This window comes from Euprymna scolopes, unplaced genomic scaffold (assembly GCF_053919585.1).
Source record: "Euprymna scolopes isolate OS-2025 unplaced genomic scaffold, ASM5391958v1 sca293, whole genome shotgun sequence".
Taxonomy (NCBI): domain Eukaryota; kingdom Metazoa; phylum Mollusca; class Cephalopoda; order Sepiida; family Sepiolidae; genus Euprymna; species Euprymna scolopes.
This window is the reverse complement of record NW_027633317.1, coordinates 25,001-32,410: the sequence shown is the minus strand read 5'-3', so window position 1 is coordinate 32,410 and position 7,410 is coordinate 25,001. Positions and strand designations below refer to the sequence as shown.

Genomic DNA, 7,410 nt, shown 5'->3' with positions numbered 1-7,410 from the left:
ACGAGTTCAGTCTGCACCTTGACCTCCGATGTCCGTGTGCACTGCCGTCGTGCTGTTTGTCGTTTGTCGTATGTATCGCTGTCAAGGGTGCCGTTGTCGTTGTTGTTGTCGACGTTGTTGCTTGCTCTCTCGTCTCGGTCGGTTGGTACGTTGATGACGACGACGACGACGAAGACGACGACGACGACGACGAGACGGCATCGATGGCGACCACGATGACGACGACCTCGACGATTCCAGTCTGCACCTTGACCTCCGATGTCCGTGTGCACTGCCGTCGTGCTGTTTGTCGTTTGTCGTATGTATCGCTGTCAAGGGTGCCGTTGTCGATGTTGTTGTTGTCGACGCTGTCGTCTGTTCTCTCTTCTCGGCCGGCTGTGACGTGGACGTTGACGACGACGACGACGAGACGGAATCGATGGCGACCACGATGACGACGACCTCGGCGAGTTCAGTCTGCACCTTGACCCTCGATGTCCGTGTGCACTGCCGTCGTGCTGCTTGTCGTTTGTCGTATGTATCGCTGTCAAGGGTGCCGTTGTCGTTGTTGTTGTCGACGTTGGTCGCTTTCGTTCTTTGAGTCTCGGTCTCGGTCCAAGTCAGGGGAGAAACAAAAAAGAGGCCATCAGCGCGGGCAGCGCGCTTCTTCTGACGGCGAACCCCCTCGAAAAATAAATAAACACGTGCCCGTCGTTGTAGTTGTCTGTCTTATGTCGGTCGGTCGGTCGGTCGGTCTGTCGTTCTGTCGAAACAAAGTCCCAAATTCCAACGATACCTGGTTGATCCTGCCAGTAGTCATATGCTTGTCTCAAAGCTTAAGCCATGCAAGTGTAAGTTCACGCCACGCATTAGAACGGGCGAAACCGCGAATGGCTCAGGAACCGGACCTAATCCTCGGGACCGTATTCCTCCTCGGAGGCGATGGATAACTGTGGCAATTCTAGAGCTAATACATGTGACACAGGCCGCGATCGGTCGGCGCGCCGTCGTCGCCACGCCTCGCGCGCTGGCACCCGCGTCGGCCGTTCCGGGTCGCGGCGCTACATATTAGACTGAGACCGATGCGCGTCATTCCGTCCTCCCGTCGTCGGCGTTCCCGCTCGCGGGTCCGTTCGGTGGCGGGGCTCATAGGGCGGCGCGCTCCGCTTTGGTGACTCTGGATAACTCACTGGTCGATCGCACGAGCTTTCACGCCCGGCGACGGGTCTCTCGAGGGTCCGCCCTATCAACTGTCGACGGTCGGTTAAGTGCCTACCGTGGTTACTACGGGTAACGGGGAATCGGGGTTCGATTCCGGAGAGGGAGCATGCGAAACGGCTACCACATCCAAGGAAGGCAGCAGGCGCGCAAATTACCCACTCCCGGCACGGGGAGGTAGTGACGAAAAATAACGACGCGGGACTCTGTCGAGGCCCCGCGATCGGAATGAGTACACTTCAAATCCGTTAACGAGGACCAACCGGAGGGCAAGTCTGGTGCCAGCAGCCGCGGTAATTCCAGCTCCGGTAGCGTATATTAAAGTTGTTGCGGTTAAAAAGCTCGTAGTCCGAACTCGGGTTCGTGGTCGCGCAAGCGGCCCCGGGGCGGCGGCGCCATCGTCCGTCGTTGACTTTGGTCGTCCGTTCGCATTCCCGGCCCTTTCCGCCGGTGTCAACCGCTAGCATACCCGCCACGCGGTCCTGCCGGCGAGGTGGACGAGGAGGTCGTGATCGGGATCCGGGAAAAAAAAAACAAGTGGTCGTCGGTTCGGTTCCGGGAGTAGTCTAACGGGGGGGTGCTACGTGTGTGTGTTTGGGTGCGTTCATTCGCATCCCCGCACTCTGACCCCCGCGCTTCTCTCCCTCTCCCTTTCCGCGCGTTCCTCTTTTTTTTTGAACCCCCCGGTCCGCTCCGAGTCCCTGCTTCGTGTCTTGTCTGCGCGCGTGTTGCGGTCGGCGGTTTCTCCTCCAAGGGTGCTCTTAACCGAGTGTCCGCGGCGGCCGGTACGTTCACTTTGAAAAAATTAGAGTGCTCAGAGCGGGCTGTTCAAGCTTGCATACGATAAGCATGGAATGATGGAAGAGGGCCTCGTCTACGTCTGTCGGTCTCCGTCTACGGCGAGGCAATGATCGAAGGGAGCGGTCGGGGCCACTCGTATTGCGACGTTAGAGGTGAAATTCTTGGATCGTCGCAAGACGAACTGCAGCGATGGCGTGTGGCAAGCACGTTTTCCTCGATCAAGAGCGAAAGTCGGAGGTTCGAAGACGATCAGATACCGTCGTAGTTCCGACCGTAAACGATGCCGACCGGCGATCCGCCGGCGTTCGCTTCCATGACCCGGCGGGTAGCCTGCGGGAAACCAGAGTTCGGTTCCGGGGGGAGTATGGTTGCAAAGCTGAAACTTAAAGGAATTGACGGAAGGGCACCACCAGGAGTGGAGCCTGCGGCTTAATTTGACTCAACACGGGAAAACTCACCCGGTCCGGACACCGGTAGGATTGACAGATCGATAGCTCTTTCTCGATTCGGTGGGTGGTGGTGCATGGCCGTTCTTAGTTGGTGGAGCGATCCGTCTGGTTGATTCCGATAACGAACGAGACTCCGGCCTGCTAACTAGGCGCCGATGTCAGTGATTTTTACGGCGGGCTCGGCGTCCTCCGTGGCGCTCGGGTCCGGGTCGGTTTTCTCACGCACTTCTTAGAGGGACGGGTGGCAGAAAGCCACACGAGGCGGAGCGATAACAGGTCTGTGATGCCCTTAGATGTCCGGGGCCGCACGCGCGCTACACTGGAGGTATCAGCGGGGACTTCGCCCCGGCCCGAGAGGGTTGGGAAACCTCTGAACCACCTCCCGTGATAGGGATCGGGGCCTGTAACCAACCCCGTGAACGAGGAATTCCCGGTAGGCGCGGGTCAACAGCCCGCGTCGATCACGTCCCTGCCCTTTGTACACACCGCCCGTCGCTACTACCGATCGAACGGTCCGGTGAGGTCCTCGGATCTGGCCGACGACGCCGCCGGGCAGTGCGCGACGTGTCCGTCACGACACTCGTGCATCTACGCCTCGGCGTTCGATGCCTGGAGAAGACGACCGAACCCGATCGTTTAGAGGAAGTAAAAGTCGTAACAAGGTTTCCGTAGGTGAACCTGCGGAAGGATCATTACCGTTTTCCCGTTCGAGACTGGTTTGTTGTTTTCCGGCCTACCTCCTCTGTCTGTCGGCGTCAACGCCTCGAATGCGCGCAAACAAACCTATAAAAGGCGGAGCGAGAGATAGATTTGTGGTGACGCGGAGGTTTTTAAAGCCCCAGCTCTTCTTGCTTGCTTCCGCGTCTTACCACCTGTTTGTTTTTTCGCCCACCGCAAGTGATGGCCGCTTCTTCTTTGCCTTGTCGCCGCTTTATCGTTTTTTTGTTTTTTTGCAGCCGCTGTGCCACCGCCGCTAGCTAAAAAAACAAACTACTCGCGACATTGCAATGCCGTCACGCCTCCTCGCACAGACCTCCTCGCACACTACTAAATCTATATAAACAAAAACTAATATAAAAAAACCAAGTGCTGAACCCTGGACGGGGGATCACTCGGCTCGTCCGTCGATGAAGAGCGCGGCCAGCCGCGATAACTGATGCGAATTGCAGGACTCAGTGAACATCGACACCTCGAACGCACATTGCGGCCCCGAGATCCCTTGTCTCGGGGCCACGTCCGGTCGAGAGGCGGAACGTTACATGTCTTTCTCCGTTAACGAAACGACATCTTGCCGTCCCCGTGCCCGCCCGGTCCTCGGCACGGTGGTAACCGGGACGTCGCAGGAGCGAGTGACGAGGGGGAAGAAAAATAAAAAAAGAATTGACTCCTTTCAATGTCTTTTTTTTTTTTAAAACCCTCTCCGGCCTCCTCCTTCGTCTCCCGCTGGCAGACCGCGGAGTCTTTTCCCTTTTCGACCGCGTGAAGAAACACTGTGGAGGAGGAGCAGGAGGAGTCTGTCCGAAAGCAGCCGAAGGGGAGACCAAAAAAAAAGTACCGACCTAACCGACTGCCGACGTAAGCGCCGCCTGCTCGTCTCGCTCTCTGCCTCATGAAGGTGTCTCTCAGCGACGCCTCGAGCAGCGCGACGAGCACGGCCGTCGCACCGTAAAAAGGTGGCCGCGTCGTAGGCAACGCAACGTCGGATGGGGAGGACCCACGCTTTTTTTTAATTGTTGGCTTCTTCATTTTCGGTCGGACGGGCGCTATATCGGCCAGCCGTCGTCACACGGAGGGTACCGATCGAGATTCCTCTCCTCCAAACACCACACTCTACTAAAAACCGCCGCCCTCGGCTCGGACGAGACGACCCGCTGAACTTAAGCATATCGCTAAGCGGAGGAAAAGAAACCAACCGGGATTCCCTTAGTAACGGCGAGTGAACCGGGAGAAGCCCAACGCCGAATCCCGTCGCAAGTTAAAGGCTTCGGGACGTGTGGCGCATGGGTCGAAGGCAGCCGTTCGTTTTCGTCTCGCATAGTTCGGAGTTCCCTCGATCGGGGCCGCCCGCGGCGGGTGCCAGGCCCATTCGGTGCGGACGGCGAGCGACGGCCTTCGATCCGAGAGTCGGGTTGCTTGGGAACGCAGCCCAAATCGGGTGGTAAGCTCCATCCAAGGCTAAATACCGGGACGAGTCCGATAGTCGACAAGTACCGTGAGGGAAAGTTGAAAAGAACTTTGGAGAGAGAGTTCAAGAGAACGTGAAACCGCCCAGGGGTAAACGGGTGGGACCGCTCACCGCGATCGCGGGGGGACTCAGTCCGGTGCTGCCTAGGCTCGAGCCCAAACTCGATGTGTGTTCTTGAAAGAGAGGCCGTCGCGGCACAGGTCGTCGTTCGTCGTGTCCGCGGGGGACTCGTTCCCCGCGGTTCCAGCTTTTGTGCCCGCGTCGCCGACGAAGGAGACGGGCCGCGTGGATAGCGGGAAGGGAAACGTGGTGACGACCGCGGCGTCGGTAGGTGGCTGCGTCGGTTGGCTGCGACGGAGGGGACTCGTCCTCTCGATCGCTGCTGCCGCCGGGCCCTAACCCGCCGCATCCGTCGCCGCCGCTTCTTCTTTCCTCCTGCTCCCTCCGCGCGCGACTCCGCTGCACCCGTCCCCTTCATCATCGCTCGGCGTAATCATGGCGCGGGCGCTTCGGCGCGACCTCCGCGCGGCCGGCACCGGACGCACTTCCCCTCCGGTCCGTCGTCGCGACCCGTTCCCGGCGTGCAGGTCGAACACGCGGGTTTTTTTCCGTAGGCGGCAGGCGTTTCATCACCCTGAAAACCCCCGTCTTCCCACCTTGTGAAGTCGGGGGCCACCGGCCGTCGGGCCCGCGAACGTAACTGCCCCTTTCTGCCGGGAACGGAGGAAATCTGACACGATCCGTTACACGTGGCGAGCCGGTCCGTTTTGATCCCGCCGGAAGTCGCGTGCGGAGTCGCGTGCGGGCGACGCACTCTGTGTGTCGCTCCTTAGGCGCCCCACCGTCTCGGGCGCGTGCGCGATGAGAGGCGGGATAGGACTGGCGCGGCCTCGCCGTCACGCACCTCGCCGACGTTTCGGGTTCTTGTCGGGGGCAACCCCGCCCGCGCCCGTTTCCGTTTCCGGAGAGGTCGCTCGGCGACGCTTTTTTACTCGAGCCGCCCGCCACCCCGGGTCAGCGACGTGCATCGGCAACCCACCCGACCCGTCTTGAAACACGGACCGAGGAGTCCTGGCCGTTCGCGAGTCGTAGGGGCCACCTCTGACTAACCCCGAAGGCGAAGCGAAAGCGAGAGAGCGTGTAGGAGGGCGTCGATCGGGAGAGGTGTCGTGGCAAAGTCGTCCGGGGGTCGTCGGGGGGTGTCGTCGGTCTCGTGCCGTCGTCTTCTCCTCGCCTCACCCGCCTCCGAGCCGTGCCCGATCCCGCCGGCGCGGCGTTTTCGGCCTTCCGCCGTCGCTGCTGCGGTGCCCGCAACTTTTCCTTTTTTCTCTCTTCCCGAGAGAGATAGGAGAGGGAAGGCTCGTGGCTGACGTGCGGTTGTTTTTCCCTCCTCCCCGAGAGGGGACCGGCGCATCATCCAAAAAGGGGAATTGCCGGGCGCCAGCTTCCATATCCTCCTTCCGCCCATCGGTGAGATCCCGCGGCTTGAACTAGTCCTATTTTGTCGTCGAGTTTAGGCGCTGCGCGCGGGCGCATCACCCCCGGGTCGGTTTCCCCTTTTTCCGAGTACGACTCGGCCGACTCTGGCGTAGCGAGCGACCAGGGACCCGAAAGATGGCGATCCACGCCCGGTCGGGATGAAGCCAGAGGAAACTCTGGTGGAAGTCCGAAGCGCCTCTGACGTGCAAATCGATCGTCGGAACCGGGTGTAGGGGCGAAAGACCAATCGAGCCGTCTAGTAGCTGGTTCCCTCCGAAGTTTCCCTCAGGATAGCTGGCGCTCGATCGTCGCAATTCCATCCGGTAAAGCGAACGATTGGAGGCCCCGGGGCCGTTCACGGCCTCGACCTACTCTCGAACTCGGAACGGGTGGAACGGGCCGACTCTCCCGAACGACGGAGCCGACCCATCCGGCCGCCGCCGCCAGCACGCTTCGCTGGGCGGTTGGTCACCTCGAATGCGAGTGCCAAGTGGGCCACTTTTGGTAAGCAGAACTGGCGCTGTGGGATGAACCAAACGTCCGGCTAAGGTGCCTAACGCGACGCCCATGAGATCCCCGAAAGGGTGTCGGTCGATATAGACAGCAGGACGGTGGCCACGGAAGTCGGAATCCGCTAAGGAGTGTGTAACAACTCACCTGCCGAATCGACCGGCCCCGAAAATGGATGGCGCTGGAGCGACGGACCGATGCCGGACCGTCGCGGCGAGGAGCGATGAACTTTCGCGCCGAAACGATGCCGCGACGAGTAGGAGGGCGCCGCGGCGAGCACGGAAGCCTAGGGCGCGAGCCCGGGTGGAGCCGACCGCGGGTGCAGATCTCGGTGGTAGTAGCAAATATTCGAACGAGACCTTCGAAGACCGAAGTGGAGAAGGGTTCCGTGCCAACGGCGGTCGAGCACGGGTCAGTCGGTCCTAAGACGCGGGCGAAAGTCTTCCCGAAAGGCGCCGGATCCGTTATGAAAGGTGAAAGGAAAGCGAATCGAATCGAATCGAATCAAAAGCCCAAACAAAAAAAAAGCGGCCGGCCTCCCGTCGAAAGGGAATCGGGTTAATATTCCCGAACCCGGACTCGGAGAGGGCCCGGGGGTGGCGACGCTGTCGGCAGCGATGTCGGCGGCGCCCGTCGCTTCCCGGGCGAAACCGCGGTGACGCAAGCGAGCCCGGAGACGTCGCCGGGAGCCCCGGGAAGAGTTCTCTCTTCTTCGTAAAGGACCATGTCCGTGGAATCGGCTCGTCCGGAGATACGGAAAAGGTACCTGTAGAGCGCCGCGGCTCGGGC

At 60.4% G+C, this 7,410-nt stretch overlaps 2 non-coding genes and 1 pseudogene across 2 annotated transcripts in view; all 3 read left to right on the top strand.

Annotated features, from left to right (window-relative positions):
• Window positions 1–772: 772 nt before the first annotated feature.
• Window positions 773–3,142, top strand: LOC145274235 (small subunit ribosomal RNA; annotated as a pseudogene).
• Window positions 3,143–3,539: 397 nt separating this feature from the next.
• LOC145274244 (5.8S ribosomal RNA) lies at window positions 3,540–3,697 on the top strand. Its single transcript, XR_013866616.1, has one exon. It is a non-coding gene; the product is annotated as a 5.8S ribosomal RNA (ribosomal RNA).
• A 594-nt stretch (window positions 3,698–4,291) lies between these two features.
• Window positions 4,292–7,410, top strand: part of LOC145274238 (large subunit ribosomal RNA) — a 5,736-nt gene continuing 2,617 nt past the window's right edge. Inside the window, exon 1 of the ribosomal RNA XR_013866612.1 lies at window positions 4,292–7,410. This exon is cut by the window's right edge and continues 2,617 nt beyond it. This is a non-coding gene — a ribosomal RNA (large subunit ribosomal RNA).